This window comes from Marmota marmota, unplaced genomic scaffold (assembly GCF_001458135.2).
Source record: "Marmota marmota marmota unplaced genomic scaffold, marMar, whole genome shotgun sequence".
In the NCBI taxonomy this organism is placed as follows: Eukaryota; Metazoa; Chordata; class Mammalia; order Rodentia; family Sciuridae; genus Marmota; species Marmota marmota.
The window spans coordinates 2777661-2794072 of NW_026000222.1; the positions used below are offsets into that span (position 1 = coordinate 2777661).

A 16412-nucleotide genomic window follows, 5' to 3' on the forward strand; every position below is an offset into this window, starting at 1 on the left:
GCCACAATTCCAGCCCCATATTAAGTTTTAAGAGTGGAACCTAGAAGGCTACACACTGAGATTCCACTTACCTTCGGTTACCTAAAAAGCCCAGCCTCAGAAATGGGAAGCAGGTGAGAGGCAGCCAGGCGGGAGGCTGGAGGGAGAGGTGAACTACTGAGGGCTGCGAGGGAACTTTGAGGATGATGGAAATGTTCTGTCATGATCCTGCGGTTATACAACTACACATTTATCAAGACTTATCAAATCGTGCACTTAAAATGGTGAAGTTTATTGTACATCAATTATACGTTGACAAAGCCGACCCCCAAAGAATCATGCAGTGAAAGCCGCTGACAGTCTAGAGTCAAGGGCAGATTCACACCCTGTGGTCAGCAGGAGACTCAGCGGGAAAGCAAGCTTTCAGTTTCATTTTGCCAGTGGATTCCTCTAAATCTAAGTGAGCAAAAGCAAAACATACTGAAGAATTTTCAGAGTTTTCCTAAAGCCTCTCCCTCCCGCCAGCCCCCAAGCAGACCGTGGTGATTTTCCCTGGACGTCGCCTAAAATTCTCAGTTTCTTTTCTTATTAGAGGATTTGCCCATGGTTCAAAAAGGGTCTTGATTCTAGGCCATCCTGCCCTCATGCACTTTCCACGCTGCCTTCTCTAGTGGACATCTCAGACCTGTCGGCCCATTTGATGTCCATTCTTGGGAATGCTGGCCTTCATCCTTTCTTTCAGAAGGCACCTGACTGAAACTTTTTTTGGTACTGAGGATTGAACCCAGGGGTGCCCTACCATTGAGCTACACACCCAGCCTTTTAATTTTTTTTTTTAATTTTGATACAGGGTCTTGATGAGTTTCACGGGCTGGCCTTGAACTTGTGCTCCTCCTGCCTCAGCCTCCCCAGTCACTGGGATTACAGGCTTGCACCACCTCACTCAACTCGAGCTGAACCTTCCTTTCATCTAAGACAGACTTGGAGAGAGAAGGGTCCTCCATGGTGATCAGCATCATCCGGGGAAACGTCACCACAGCCAGGCAGCAACTCAGGCAGTTTCCCAGGACCCATAACTCACCTGGGAAGTAGTTTGGGGGACCCAGGAGGGGTCTGCTGTCTTCTCCTGAATGTTCATCCCAAGGGAGAGAGCTGCCCCGTTAACCAATCATTAACCGATGTACAGGAGGGAGTTGTCGCTGTCCCTGAGGATTACTCAGGAGTTTTTTGTTTTTGTTTTTGTTTTTGTTTTTCGGGAGCCCAGTGCCGCGTGAATGCTGGGCCAGTGTCTACCGATAAGCCCCAGCTCAGCCCAAGACTTCCTGCTCTTCCCACAAATGCCTACCTGGCAAGGTCACCCAGTGAGTCCTCGCCTCTGAGCTTCATTGAACCACTGGTTTCAACTAAAGAAACTAAAAAAATGGAGCTTTTCTTCTAAAATTCCAACTCACATAAGGATTTTCCCAACACAGCTCAGCTGGAAGTTCCTCAGCTGAATCTGGTATCCAGCCGTGACACCATCAGCATGAGGGGTGGCCCAATCCTTGCAGAGGGAGACATCCTGTGCATTGTAGGATGTCCTTGACCCACTAGTCACCAGCAGCAGCCCCACTTCTGACAACCAAAGTGTCTCCAGACTTTGGAAACTGTGGTATGGAGCAAAAGCCACCTCCCTCTGAGACCCACTGATCATGTTTTTTCCTTTCACTTCAGTGTCCTTTGAGTCCATTCCTCTCTGCTCTCCCCTCTCCACACCCCAGCCTTCAAGCCTGTCCCTAAACTGCTTTTGCCCCTGTTCTGGAACCCAGAGATCCTCTATCAGTGGCCCAGAGAGAAGGTGTCTCTCGATGGTGGCAGAGGCAAGAGCTGTCTCACGTGAGCCAAGGCTCAACATGGAGTCCTGAGGAGGGTCTGAGGCAGCACAGTCCGGGGGACCCTTCAGCTCATGGACACCAGTCCCCAGGCACTCCAGCCTGAGCAGCAGAAGCCCAAGCACCAGAAGTTTCTAGGAGGGCTTTTCTGACTCACTGAAGCTGCGGGATGCAAGAGAAACTGGTGTGAAAGGAAACTGAGTATCAGGTACCACTTCCCATCAGAGGGCCCTGCCTGGCGGGCAGCTGGGGGAGTCCCTGGGCTTCCTGAGTCACACGTACAGCCCATAAAAGCACTGAGGACACACCTGTCAGGATCAGCCCTCAGCGCAGATAGAAACATGACTTACAAGCTCCTTGGTCCCTTATTCTTCCCTTCTGCCTGACAGGGGAAAGACCAAAGGAGAACTGGCCAATCCTAGGTCTCAATGGGAAGTGACTTCTGGTTTATGAAGTGTCACTTATTACTGGGTTCCTGGCTCAGTGGGGCTCTCACACCAGACTAAGTCTCTTGAGGACCTACTCTCCCAGGAGTCCCCACCTGTTGGGCACATGGTGGCTGTTCATGCCAAGGCCTAAACATGTTACAGGAGCTTGCCTTCAAGGGGAAGCGTGTGTGTGGGGACTGCCTGTTCCCACAGTAGGCACCAGTGGGGAATCAGGGCTCAGACAAACAGCCTCCGGGCAAAAAGCCTCTAGGTTCAGCACACTCCCTCAGGCCACCGCTGGGTGAGATCCTCACGTCACAGTCGAGAGCAGCCTTGAAAGAAAGTTCACTGGGCTTCACTTGGGCTCCGCTGAGAAAATTCAGGGTATTCTGTGTCCCCCACCTACGAAGCAGCCTCCCTCAGTCCACGTGAGCTCTGCAGAAAAGGATGCCCACCTCCTTCCACAGTCTTGCGCCTAAGGAAAAGCTGCCCTCCGCCTCCTCCACGCGGCCCCCAGCCAAACATGGTGAGGGCCTTTCATCCTAACCGGTCCCCTGGAAACTTCCCCACAGCCAGCCAGGCCCACGAGTGCCCCTCTCTCACGTTCTCCACTCACAATTCCACGTCCCCTCGATTACATCACTATTTTACTGAGAAAAATAGAATCAAACCAAAGGGAAGGAGCTGGGCCTGCTTGAGACCAGAGTCACTCAGCCGTCCTCGAGGCTCACCAGGCCTGGCCCTGCCTACATCACAGCACCTCAAAAAGAAGCCACATGCTCACACAGTGCGTTGCCCGAGCAGGACTGGAAAACCCCTGGCTAGAGTGTGGGGTCAGTGTTCTTCCTCTCTCACTGACATTGCATGCAACTGCCATCAAGTAGGAGGGATAAAAAGAGAAATTCTCAGTTTGAGGAAAATTCGTCCAATATTCCTTCTAAACCCTGTAGACACCATAGTGAGCAAGACATGAGACTTCTAAACTGAGGAGCCGGCTGTGAAACACTTACGTGCCTGATGACAGATTATGTATTTTTCTCGGAAGGAAAGGGGGAGGGGGGAGGGGGGGGAAGAAAGGTGAAGATGCGACTGAGGGGGCTTACCCAAGAACAGCCAGGCGGCCCAGGGTCATCGCAGCATCTCTGGAGGGTGGCATCAAGGTCCACTTCAGAGGAGACGTGACAATGAAGACAGATTCGGAGAGTCATGGAGCTCTTGTGCTGCTGACTGTAAGGTAGAGGACGGAACCAGGAGCCAGGAATGTGGGGGCCCCTAGAAGCTGGAAAAGACAAAGAAACAGACTCAACTCCGGAGCCTCCTGAAAGAGCCAGCCCTGCCAGCACCCGCACAGCCCCGGAGAGCATGTGGGAACCCTGGCCTCCAGATCCATGAGAGAAACGTGTGCTGTTCGTGGTGATTGTTACAGCAGACACAGGAAACCCATACAGGACCTCAAACACCTTCTGCTCCAATCAGCCATGAATGACAGAACCAAAAAAGGAAAACAGGTACTAGAACAAGCCAGCAAGGCAACGTGGGCTAACTCGGCACCAAATCAAATGTACAGAACTAAGTACTTTACCACTGAGAAGATGAACCTGATTTCTAGTGGGAGTTCAGCATCAAACCTCTTAGGCTGTGAGAAAGAGAAATCTGGAGCCTTAAGAAGCACCATCACCCAGGCCTCAAAACAAGTTGGTTATCTGAGATACCACCTTATCTGAGTTATGACCAGCAGCTCCACAAGGAAAGAGGAAGGCCGGGGATGAAGTCTGTGTCCTGTTTAATTGTTTTAGGTTTAGAGGACTCAGGCTCCGAACGTCTTAGGATGTGTCATAATAGAATCTATGTCATGAGGAGTTAACAATAAATAACAGAAAATAACTAGGAAATGTCTCAAGTCCAACCTAAGATTCTGAGTCCCTGAGCCCTAAGAGCCAGGCCCAGGCAGGCTCTAAGCTGGACAGGTCAGTGAGTGCTTTCAAGTTGCTTTAAGTCCAGGTTGAACCTAATAAAATGCTACAGTATAGCATACAGCAGCAAGTGCCCAAGAAATCAGGGCTTCTCTGTGACAGAGGACAAATTGAAATGGACTTCAAAGATGGAGCAAAATTTGAACAGGCAAAGAAAGTGGGGAGGGTGTCCCACAGTGCTCCTGGTTCCCTGGCACAGATGGAAGCATGTTGCTCGCTCTGTGACAGTAAGACAAGGAGCAGGGGCCTGCAGGAGGAGGCTCACAGCTGGCTGAGCCTTGGCCACAGCAGGCAACGCCTGGCACCATGCAGACGAGGCGTGGCTCCAGGCAGCTCTGTTCCTAGGAAGTCGCTACCTAGAATTTATACTAGTGGAGAGAATTCCTTTTACAGGTGACAGAAACATGGTATTCAAACTAACCTAACAAGGAGAATGCATGGACTTGGGTACCCAGAAGAGTGGGGACTTGAGAGGTTTCAGACATGACTGGATCCAGGATCTCAAGTGACAGTGCTAGGGCTCAGTGACTTCCTCTGTCTCTTAGGTAAGTGCCTTTTGCCTTCAGGAGAGCTGGCTTCTAGCATCTCCAGACAGATCAGCCTCTCGAGCTTCGGGGAGAATGAGGACATCTCTGCCAAGGGCTTAGCAGAAGCTCTGAAGAGGCTCAGCTTGAGTCCCAAGGCATCTAGACACCTCCTCCCAGGGCAGCTCATGCTGACATTTGTGTAGTTGCACGTAAATAGTCCCAACAGACCTGGCTTCCTTCTGGGGAGAAGCTGTATTATGATTCCCAAAAGCCAGAAACCCCCAGCAATAGGGAAGAGGGCAGAGACAGGAAGGTCCCTGGACACTGCCACGTGCCAGCCCCGTTCCCCACCAAAAAGCCGTCAAGTTTCCAGAGCAGACAGCCCAGTGGAGGCTACCAGAGTAAGGCCCTGGGAGAGAGTGGCAGGTAAAGACCCCAGCTTTCTCCGTCATAGAGCTGAAACCCACGGGACCCTACTCCACGGAGGCTGCCGGGGAGTGAGAACCTTCCCTTCTCACTGGAGGTGACACTCCCACCAACAAAGACACCCACGAGCACAAGAACCAGCCACACCCAGCAATGTGTCCATCTGGAATCCTGGCTTCCATGTCCTAGGGCTGCTAACAAGCACCACAAACTGGGAGGCTAACACAACAGGAGTCACCTCTCACAGTTCCAAAGACCAGAAGTCCAAGGTCAGTGGGTGAGTCCCTCCTAAGGCTCCAGAGAAGGCTCCTTCCTGCCTCCTCGGCTTCTGGTGGCTGCTGCTCTCGCCCAGCCTGGGACTCCCTTGCCCGGTCTTTGCCTCCTCGTCACACGGCCACTCTCTGTGTCTGTGTCTCCTCTCCAAGGTCTTATAAAGAACCTGTGGTTGCCTTCAGGAGGGCTCACCTGCAGTCCTTTATCTTAACTATTTACGTGCATTCATTTCCCACAGTCACAGCAGGGCGCCCCTCGGTGCCTTTGGTGAACACAGGCCTGGTGGTGAGTCCAGCCTCCTCAGCGCCTGAGAAGTCCCACATCTTTCCTCCCCGAGAACAAACTTTCCAGACCCTGAAGCGTCCCACTGTGGGAGGGGACCCAAGGAAGTTCTGGCCTGGAAGTCTGAAGACAGGTGCTCCATTGGTGCCCTGCCAGTCCCAAGCCCTTTCTCCCTGCACCAGGACAGCCCGTCAGAGACAATGACAGAGAGTGGAGGGCGAAGTCACAGGCAAGAGGAACAGTCAGGGGACGCAGCTGGCCAGCATGTGTGAGCTGACTTCCTGAAGGCGGGGTGGCGGGGCCTTCCATGGCTGCTGCATGACAACATCCAAGATGGCTGTGGTCATGTCCAGCTGAGGTCCCACAGGTGGGAGCAGGGAGCAAGGCGTCAGGTGGTTCCATCCACCCGCACCTGACCAGCTAGCACTGGGAGAGCAGAAGGTCTCACACAAACTCCGTGCATCCTGACCGAGGCAAGGCTGACGGCGGGCTAGGTGCCTAGACCTGTCAGATGCGTGCAGACATGATGGTAAGTCACTCTGCTGCCGGCTGTACATTCTTTGGGGCCATAAACCTGTTATTCTTTGTTGCCTATCTTAAGAAAAAGGGCACTCTTCAGAGCAGCAGTCCTGGGTCACTGTACCTCCCAGTGGCTGGGCCCTTCTATTTTTTCCAGCCCTTCTCTAAACATGTAACTTCCTCATTGCAGAGTCTCATGGAGTTGCCCTCCCTGCAGGATGTATTCCCAGTTCTGCAAGTCTTGCTTTAAAGTGGATGTTAAGTCATCTCTAGCTCTTCCTGGTGCTCTGCTAGAGGATCATGCACAAGCTTCATGAAAGCAATTGACTTCCAAATTATAGCTGCCCCTGAGGGTGTGAAGTCCTGGTCTTCCACCTAAAAGTATGCACGTTGTGCAACCTTGGGTATAAAAGGGTGTTCAGAAAATAGCTTCTCCAACAGGGTTTCCTTCCTGTGGCCAATTTCATGTAGACATGTCACAATTGCTGCAGGAGGAAGGAGAGTTTTAAAAAATACCCTGGACTTGCTGAAAAGGTTATTTCTTATAAAAGCTCTTCCCTTCTACTTAGAGAAAAAAAGAGCCAAGAAGATTCCCTCAGTTTCTTAAGTTTGTGAAGGTTAAAAAAAAACCTCATTGCAACTAGAGCTCTGTCCTGAGCCGCACCCGGCTGCCCAGCCCAGGGGCTACCAGACCAGCCAGGCACGCCCCCCTGCTGCTGTCATGCCTGTGCCCACTGTCCTCCAGAACTGTGCCACAAACTCAAGACGGTGTGGTGGAGGGGTCCCTGCTGGACCACGCTGGGGCTCTGGGGATGGTGCAGTCTGTCCTCAGGTTTTCATTTCCATTGGGCTGGGGAGGGGGTCTCCTGGAACCAATTCTCCACAGAGGGTCCACTGTATCACACATCTCTTCTCCACTATGTAGCTTGTCCTCTCCCTTTCTTCAAGGACCTTCCAATGAAATCAGAGTTTTGTTTTTGTTTTTGTTTTCTTTCTGCAGTCCTGGAGAGCAAGCCCAAGGCCTTGTGTACTAGGCAACTGCTGCACCTCAAGCTACATCCCGGCCCCATCACCATTTTTTCTTTCTTTTTGATACAGGGTTTTGCTATGTTGCTATGTTAGGGGACAAACGTAGAGCTCAGGTCCTTTCAATGGTAGAGAAATCACCCCCCAGTTTGGGTGAGTGATGAAAGACTGAATCCTCAATGTAAAGGTGAATAAAAAGTAAGACAACTGTGTACATAAGAACTAAGATGCACTCTTGGGACTGGGGCTGGGGCTCAGTGGTGGAGTGCTTGCCTAGCAGGTGTGAGGCACTGGGTTCAATTCTCAGCACTGCATATAAATAAGTAAATAAAATAAAGGTCCATTGACAACTAATAAAACATTAAAAAAAAAAAGAACTAAGATACTCTCAAAGAAAAGAAATTTTTTCATCACCAGCTATCAAGACCTATTATAAAAGCCAGAGTAACTAAGGTGAGGGGCATTGGTGTCAAGATTGGACAGTGACCCAGGGCACAGACCAGAGATCCCAGACCCATGCATGAGTGGACGCTTGACTTAAGACACAGGTTGTACAGCACCGAATGGGGGAAATGATCATCATTTCAACAAATGTGCAGCAGAATTGAACAGCCACACCATGCAAAAACCCAGTCCTGCGTATTTATAGAGCTTTGTGTGAAGGCAACACTAAAGTCTTCACAGTTAACGCAGGCCTGGCTCCTCATTGACTTGAGGTAGGGAACACTTCCTTAAGACAAAAACAAGTCATTAGCCATAAAGTAATGATATATAACTCAACTCTTTGAAAATTAAAACTTCTACTTATCAAAAGGTGCCATGATAGTGAAAATGTAATCCTCAGAGCAAGAGAAGATATTTATAGCATATATACCAAATGGCTGGTTCTTACCCAAAATATAAAAGATCTAGGAATCAGTGAGAAATTCAAATTGAAGATTCAATGAGTGTCAAGTACATAGCCCCATGACCTTCAATTCCCATCTACCGTATGCTGATAGAGATGCAAACACAGAAGCACACAAGCTAAAACGCTTATGGAAGAGCTGCTTATAATTCCTAAAGCCTAGAGAAAAACAGGCAAATGTCCATCAACATTAGAATGGATAAATAATTTGAGACATATTGCATATCACTTATCCAAAATGCTTAGGACAAGAAATGTTTCAGACCACAAGTATTTTTGGGGACTTTGGAATATTTGCATAGGAACCAAAGCCTAATTACAAAATCCATTTATGTTTTATACACACCTATATACATAGTCTAAAAGCGATTGTATACAGTATTTCTATTGATTTTGTACACAAAACAAAGTTCAGTGTTGAGGAATTTTCCACTGTGGCATCATCTCAGCTCTCAGAGTTTCAGATTTTCAGATTAGGGATGCCCAACCTGTCTATTTCTGCAAAGAAATAATACATAGCAATGAAGATGGATGGCCCAGACACATAAGGGGAGTGAATCTTTAAAAGAAAATTGGGGTAAGAGAAGCCAGTTCCACCCTCAGAATTAAAAATGCTTATCATAGGGTTCCCCTGCTGTGGATCTGGAAACAAATTGTTACTAAATGGCAACATTAAGGAACCACAAAGAGAAGGCAAATGAGGACGGAATGACCAGGAAGGTGGGGTCCAGGGTTCTCCAGGCGGGGAGCGCAAGGTGCCCAGCACGCCGTCCCTCCCTCCTCCTCCGGGGGGCTTCCCCAGGGTGCATCAGCTACACACTCATATTTTGGGCAATTTTTCTATAAAAGATAACAATAAAAAAGAGGTCAGAGGTAACTGCTGAAATCATAGAAACTCAACCTTGTCTCCAGCAGATTAAAAAAGAAACATAGCTGGGGAGGCCCTGGGGGTGCTGTGGAGCTGACAGCCCCCTCGGCCTCACCCTTCCACGGCTTCCACCTGCCGCTGCGCCTCACCCAGGCCTGAAGCGAGGGGCCGGCCACCACGCACAGAACCCTCTCGAGGTCTGTGAGCCAAAACCATGGCTCCTCTCCTTTCCTGGGTATTTCACCTGACGAGGGCTCTCCAATAAGCCGCCCTGGCAGACATGCTCCCATACTGTGGGGCCGAGGAGTCCCAGAGGACAGAAGGAGAAAGGGGGTGACAGGTGTGGCCCTCATCTTCTGCAGAGGTGGCACCCAATAGAAAGGCCAGAGGGCAAGGGGCAGAGCAGGGGGCCTCACGGAAGGCCCTGCGCAGGCGGTGATGAGGACACACACGGCATTCCTGGCACGAGGAGGCGCTTGACTCACCTCGGCTTCCCTTCTGCACAGAGCCTGGTGCCCAGGTCAGCCAGCTTCCTCCTTGTTTAATTGAGTGCCAGCTGGCACACGACGCCCAGTCCAGTGGAGGCCAGCGGTCAAGGGCTGGGGCTGTGGGGCAGGAGGAGCTCGCTAAGTGGAAATAGACAGACAGCAGGCATTACTGCAGGGGACCAGAGGCCTGCTGCCCCAGTACCTTGTCATGGACATTGCAGACTCCAGCAAAGCCTAGAGAGTCTGTGGTGAGGGTCCCACCCACTGCCCAGAGTCTCTGCCCCTGTCCTCCTCCCCCGTTGGGTCAGGTAGCTGTCAGTCAGTCGTCTCCTATCCTTCCACCCGTCCACCCACCTTGACATTTCAACCCAGAACAAAGCAAATTGCAGGCATCAGTACCCTTCCTGACACCTACCATGCTTAGTGTTAGCTCGCGGTCAACGTTTGTTTACAGGGTTTTTCCTTCCAATATAAAATTGACAGAGCTGCGGTTGTAGCTCAGTGGTAGAGCACTTGCCTTGCACATGTGAGGCACTGGGTTTGATCCTCAGCAACACATAAAAATAAAATAGAGGTATTGTGTCCATATGCAACTAAAAAAAATATTTTTAAAAAATTACAATTGACTGGTGAAGAAATGCACAGATTTTACACATTCACTGAGTCTTGGCAAGTGCATATGCCTGTGTGACTCAAACCCCCATCAAGACATGGACTTGGCCATCCTGCTGTCTCTCTCCCTCTCTACCCACCAGCGGGGTGACCGCTGCTCCGTTGGCCTGGGTTTCTCCACCCCAAGGTTGTAGGACCCCTGGGAATGGCAAGCTCCAGAGAAGGGCGGGGCTCCTTCCAGTCACCCGAGCTGCAAACCACCCCTCTCTGTTTCCAAGTGACACTCACTGCTCACCCAGCTCTCCCTGGTGGATACTGGGTGGTCAGTCCCCTTTGACTATTAACCTCAGGCCACCACCAGCAAGTCAGCTGGGCCTGCCTCGTCCAGCACATGAGGCCCATGCACAGGCCCTTGAGGGCCAAGCCTCCACCTCTCCAAGCCAGACCTGCCGGTTCCCGCTCAGGACACTGCCAGGGCCTCCCCTTCCTGCCTCTCTGCCACCCAGCCTCCCTCCAAACACTGGCACCAGCTGCTGGTTCACCTGTGTGGAGTCCGGAACCCAACAGGGAGTAGCTGAGGGTGCTCTGTTTTGCTTCTTCCTTCGGGCTAGTTCTGTGGAACGTCAGATTTCCAGGCCCCTCTGGCTGGCTGTAAGAGGGCCCGCTCTTGCACTGGAAGTAGAATCGCGGTGCTTCAGAGCTCAGGGTGCCCTAGAGATCCTCTCCAGCCCGAGCCATCTCTGAGGACCACAGTGTTCTCCCCACGGCTGCCCATCGGCCAGGCTCAGGCTTGGGCTTCACTTAGAGTCAGATGTTCTGTGGCCATCCAATCCAAAGGCACCCAGTCCACCCAGCTCTGCACCCCGTCCCCACACGCCATCTCAAGGAACCAGGGCCAGGCACGTAGGATGTCTCAGGCCAGCTTTGGGCTCTTGGCGAAGCTGTCCTTGAACATGGAGCCAGCCTGCACTTCCTGCCCTGAGCCAGCAGCTTGAGCCATTCCCTGGGCCGGAAGTTCCTACGTCAAGAGATGAGTGGTGCCCTGTCCCCTGTGAACTGCTGCTCACTCAAGCTGACCTTGGACGTCTTCCCTCCTCTGACCCGTCCAGAGCTCCCTGAGGTGGATTATATCTGACCCCTCCCTGACCCTGGCCATGAGGGGCCCAGCATGTCCTCGCCACAGCAGGACTGGGATGGACACTGGAAGGAAGGCAGCGGGGGGGGGGGCAGGGACCACGTCTCCCCATGCAGGTGGCTGGTCCTGTTGCCGTGTGAGCATGTGAGTCCAAGAGGAGGCGGATCCTTCTTCCTGAAGGAAGTCGGAGGCGAGGCCTTAGAGAAGCCAGCTGGGCCTGGGCCGAGCAGAGCTGGACTCACCCGGGAGCTGGTTCCTGCTGGCAGCCCTCCGCGGCCTCCCTCCCGCGGGCTGGCATGCTGGACCCGGCTGGCTGGCTCCCAGGACGCGGGAGGAAACCCCTGTTCCCCGAATCAGCCACGCAACCAGCCAGGCCCCCCACTCCTCACGCTGACAGCGTGTGGGAGGCCCCACCAAGGATGAACATTTCCCAACAGAAGGAAGCCCCCAAAACTCCTGTCAGTGCTCTAGGATTAAAAGTGGGAGCCTTTGAAAAGCACACCAAATGGTGGATGTCAAACCTGTCGGGAGGCCAGTCGCTGCAGGTCGGAGCCCAGCGCCCGTCAATCTCTCCCGCACACACAGGAGTTAAACTGCATTTGACCTTGGAAAACCCACAGATGCATAAACAGTGGGAGAGAAGACACGGTCCCCACATCCGCCCCAGGAGAGGGCCGTGGCTCTGCTGGGCAGGGAGCACGTCCCCACTGCTCCCAGCAGGGTCCTCCCGCAGCTGCTTTTGCAGATATTAGAGCAAAGTGTTTCTGGCCCGGAGACAAGTGGGAGAGATGCCATCAAGGGTCAAAGCCACATGCTCAGGAGCAGAGCAGCGAGGCCCAGAGCAGGCCACGAGGAGAAGCCCCCTGGAAGCAGACACCGGCAGGTCTGCGTCTCCTCTGGCAGGAGCCTGGGTCACCAGAGACGTTTCCAGGACTTAAAAACCTAAAGAGCACGAAGCACAACACAGAGACCAGCTGACCTGAGAATGGCCTGGACGTGCGGATTTCACCCTGCGACTGGGGCGTAGCTCGCCGCTCCCAGCCCTGGTCCCCAGCAGCACAAGAAAAAGAGGCCAGAGTTGAAGGGTGGACTCCACAGCCTGGACTGACCAGGGAGCTGGGAGCCCCAGGGCACAGGGAAGGTGTGTCTGCTGCTTGCAATAAAAGAGCATTAGAAATTCAAAATGAGTGTGGGGATGGGGGGAACCCGCCTTAGGAACCCGAATAAGTGACACTGTGGTAACAATTGCAGGGACGTCCCTGTCATAGGACACTGGAAGGCCAAGAGCAGAATGTGGGAAGGGGACCCAGGGGTGGTGGGCTCTGGGGAGGGGTCCAGGAGGTACAAGCAGCCAAGGCCCAGGAGCAACATGGCCAAGAAGAGGTCACCGAGAGCGTGACAGAGGGACGTCCCTGCAGTAGCCCAAGGACACTGTCCCCAGAGGGGCAGCCTCCAGCTGGCCCTGGCCTGATATCTGCAGGGAGGGCTCCCACGTCCCCAGGAGGAGCAGTCCAGCACGGGTTGTCCCAGGATGGTGACACCCAATGCTCAAACCAGCCCTGCGTGTGCTCCCGTGGGACTTCCAAGACGTGCCTCTGAGCAGAGCCGTAGTGACGGCCACAGTCAGCGCCAGGCCTCCATGTACCCTCTGTTTTGGTTGAATCATGTCTCCCTAGAAGGTGCACTGAAGCCCTGACCCGGCCCCTTGAGAGTGAGCTTGTTGGAAACAGGCCTCTGTGGCTGTGGTCAGGCTAGGAGGAGGTCCTGCAGGCAGCCTTGCGGCCAGTGTCCAGCCGCTGGTGTCCCAGGATGAGGGAAGGCAGGACACAGACACAGGGAGAAGCACGTGAGAGTGGGCAGGGGTCACAGTGATGCATACGGGATGGCAAGGCCGGTCAGCAGCCACCAGAAGGAAGAGACGGACAAGGGACAGGCTCTAGGGCCTCCAGGAGCTCCGGCCCTGCCCGCACCCCCTGCCCCTGTGAGCAGGAATCGCCACTGTTTGGAGCCCCAGTTTGGGGTGCTTGTTGCAACAGCCCAGGAAGCTGGTGCTCCTGCCTCACTTTGGGGACCCCAAGTGTCCAGTGTCCCCTGCATGACCACTGTGAGGTCCAGAGCTTTCTCCATGCTTGGAGCAGGTCAAGGGAGCTCACTGCACCTGTCCCACTCTGTGTAGAAGTGAATCAGCTTCAGCAAACCAGTGGCACTAGTGAGAGGTCCAAGTGTGCAGCGGAGCTGGCGCCCGACCCGCCCTCATTCCTGTGCCCTGCCCCACACCGTGGAGCCTCAGGCCAGCTGAACCGTCAGAGTCAGGCTGACCACAGTCAAGCCCGGCTTGAGGGAGAGGGACTCCTTCCTTGACAGGAGGCAGCGTTGTGGTCCTGAAGGCAGGGGCACAGGGAGGTCCTCTGTGTACAGGGAGGTGCTCCGGCTTCCCGCAGGGAAGGACCAGCCACTCTGGGAGCTGTGGGTGGCTGTTCATGTGGGAAGATGGTTAAAAGCTCCACGTGCTGGAATCAAACCAAGAAAGACCGTAGCCGAAGCACTTGTTCAGGGGGATCGAATGTCACAGGGGCACAGGCAGGAATCGCCGGGGCACAGGGCAGACTTCAACGCCAGCGTTTCCGAAGTACCAGGGAGCACACGGCAAGGCCTGTCAGGAAGACGGGGCGGGGGGGGGATGACTGCTCACCCAAGTGGCGGTCAAGGCAGCCGAGTCCTGGGGTAAGAAGCACTGGCCAGGTCAGCTCTCCAAGGACACGTCCCCAGCCCCCAGGGCCGCCAGCTCCTGTACGTGAAGGGCCAGGGAATCCAGTGCTCGGGAAAGTGAAGTCACTCTGGTGTCTGCCGAAGGAGCGAGGCTGGAATGTTCTGGGGCTGGAGAACGCAGGTCCAGCTGGGCAAGGAAGCCGCAGAGCCAGGTCAGGGCGGAGCCGGAGCAGGTCCAGAGAGAGGGTGGAAGCAGGCAGAATCCCGGCCACCATGCGTCCCTGGGACCCTCCCAAACACCGCTGCTGTCACTCTTCCAGCCCCAACGTGCAGAGGCTCGGAGGGCTGCTGTCACCCAAGGACGCGCGGCCTCACACTCCGGCCTGCGCAGCACATGGGCACCCCGCCTGGCCCTGCCCCAACGCCCACCTGGAAGCCAGCACTCACATGGGGCACCCATGCCCGGACCCTCCCCAGGTGGGACACAGCCAGGCGCTGGCACACAGACCCGCTCCCCGCTGCGGGTTGGTCACAGTCCCTCAGCAGGCCTCCAGCGGGGTTGTGCCACCACCCAGGCCACCACCAGCAGCCCTGGGACCACGCCCCATGGTGAACTGAAAACAGGGCCCTGACCCAGCGGGAGAGGGGGAGCCCGGATCACAGGGCTTGGGACTAGGGACGTCCCTACTGGGACGAGTGGACCCCTGCAGGTGTGCTGAGTGCTGGGCCCCGCAGGACACGGGGCCAGCAGGGCCCAGGCCCCACCAGCACACCAAGACTCGCCAGCTGGCACTGAGGTCCCTTCGAGCACCCGCCCTTCTTTTCTCCTTTCCTGTCCCCTTGTCACAGCTGGGGACCCTGTGGCACTGAGTCCCCTGACACACTCGATGCCACACCAGCTGCTGCCTAGTGTGGCATTTCTTGTCACCAAGGGCAGGAGGGGAGTGTGTGACTCCAGACAGCCAGTGTCCCCTGCTGGCCCCCGCCTGGCGCAGGTAGGTGTCACTCATCACCCCCTGTCCTGCAGGGACCCAGCCCAGCTTCCTGCCCACCACGCACCGGGACGCCGCCTGTGAGCACCACTGAGCAGCTTCTGTGTGCCGAGGGCCCGGCCGTGCTGCACCCTGGACACCTGGGCCACTCAGCTGTGTCACCTGGCTGGACCCTGTGTGGCTCCCAGGGCTGAGCTGTGACACTGCGGCCAGGGCCTCCCGGCCAGGTGGGAAAGGAACAGCCACGGGTCTCCAAGGCTATGGAGCTCCTAGGTGTGTGGCTGTGCTCCTGACCCCCGGGCCACCCTCCAGGAGGGCCACCTCCCAGGCCAGCTGGATGTCCCCTGGGACCTGAGTCCCACTGGCCTGCCCAGCGCCGCATGCTGATGTGCCTTCTCACGACCCCTCCCTTTCCCCTGGAGACGGAGTCTGCCTGATTTCCGCGTTTGCAGGCCCCTTCACTATGAATTCTCACGGCTGTTTTCCCCAGGAGCAGTTTGGGCTCCTCGGTCAGATCCGCTTCGCCCAACCCAACGCACTCCTGGGGGCGGGAGCCCTACCCACCCCGCGGCCTGTTTTGAGGAGCCCCTCCTCTTGTTCCTGGCAGGAGCCCTCGGCTGTTCTGCTGGGGCCTCCGGAATTGAGAGGTGAGACTGCGCCTGGAGGGCCTCCATCTTCCCTTTGACCCTCCCAGCAGTTCCCAGGGTTCTCCTGGTCCCACCCACAGAAGAGCCAACTGAGGCTCCGGTGTAGGTGACAGATCCCCAACCAGGACTAAGGACTCTGTGTGCGGTATCCTCCGTCCTGAGCCGCCTCCTGGCAGGTGGGCAGTCTGGGCTGATACCCGTCCGGGGTGCGGTGCCCTCCAAGTCCTCCCAGCTGGGTGTGGATCAGGGCCTGAGGGACGGTCCCCTGCGAAGCCCTTTGACACAAGCCACCCTGCTGCCCCTGAGCCCAGGCTTCTGACCGCAAGCACCCCGCCTGGTGGAGTCCAACCTCTACTACAGAGCGGGGCTCCCTCCCCGTGGCCACCCACTCCTGGAAGAAGCAAAAGATACAAACCTGCACCAGCCAGGGCCAGGGGGGCCGCCATCTGCCCCAGCAGGTCTGGGGCACAAAAGGTCCCGAGTTGTGCCTCACTTCCTGGCTCACCCACACACCCCATAGGCCATCTGTGCCGTGACTGTGGTCTCTTGTGTAATTGTGACACAAAGTTCACACACTGGCGGCAGATGCCCTGACCGCCCTGCGTCCTCTGGCAGGATTGGTTAGCACGCACTCTGCTTGGCTCTGGCTTTCCCTGCGGAGCCTTTGGTGGCAGCTCCCCAGGGGTCCTGGCACTGCCCCCAGCACACGCGGGCACACACGCACACACACACATGCACACACATGCGCAC

At 55.0% G+C, this 16412-nt stretch overlaps 1 long non-coding RNA gene across 3 annotated transcripts; it reads right to left on the bottom strand.

Annotated features, from left to right (window-relative positions):
• Window positions 1-250: 250 nt before the first annotated feature.
• LOC125613164 lies at window positions 251-16212 on the bottom strand. 3 transcript variants are annotated; one of them, XR_007343661.1, is made up of 6 exons: window positions 16078-16212; window positions 10722-10851; window positions 9983-10160; window positions 9565-9705; window positions 3382-3557; window positions 251-2713 (listed from the first exon to the last, which is right to left on the bottom strand). It is a non-coding gene; the product is annotated as an uncharacterized LOC125613164 (long non-coding RNA). The 3 variants fall into 3 exon arrangements; XR_007343660.1 differs by having other exon boundaries at window positions 251-435; window positions 1061-3557; XR_007343659.1 differs by having other exon boundaries at window positions 251-3557.
• Window positions 16213-16412: the final 200 nt, after the last annotated feature.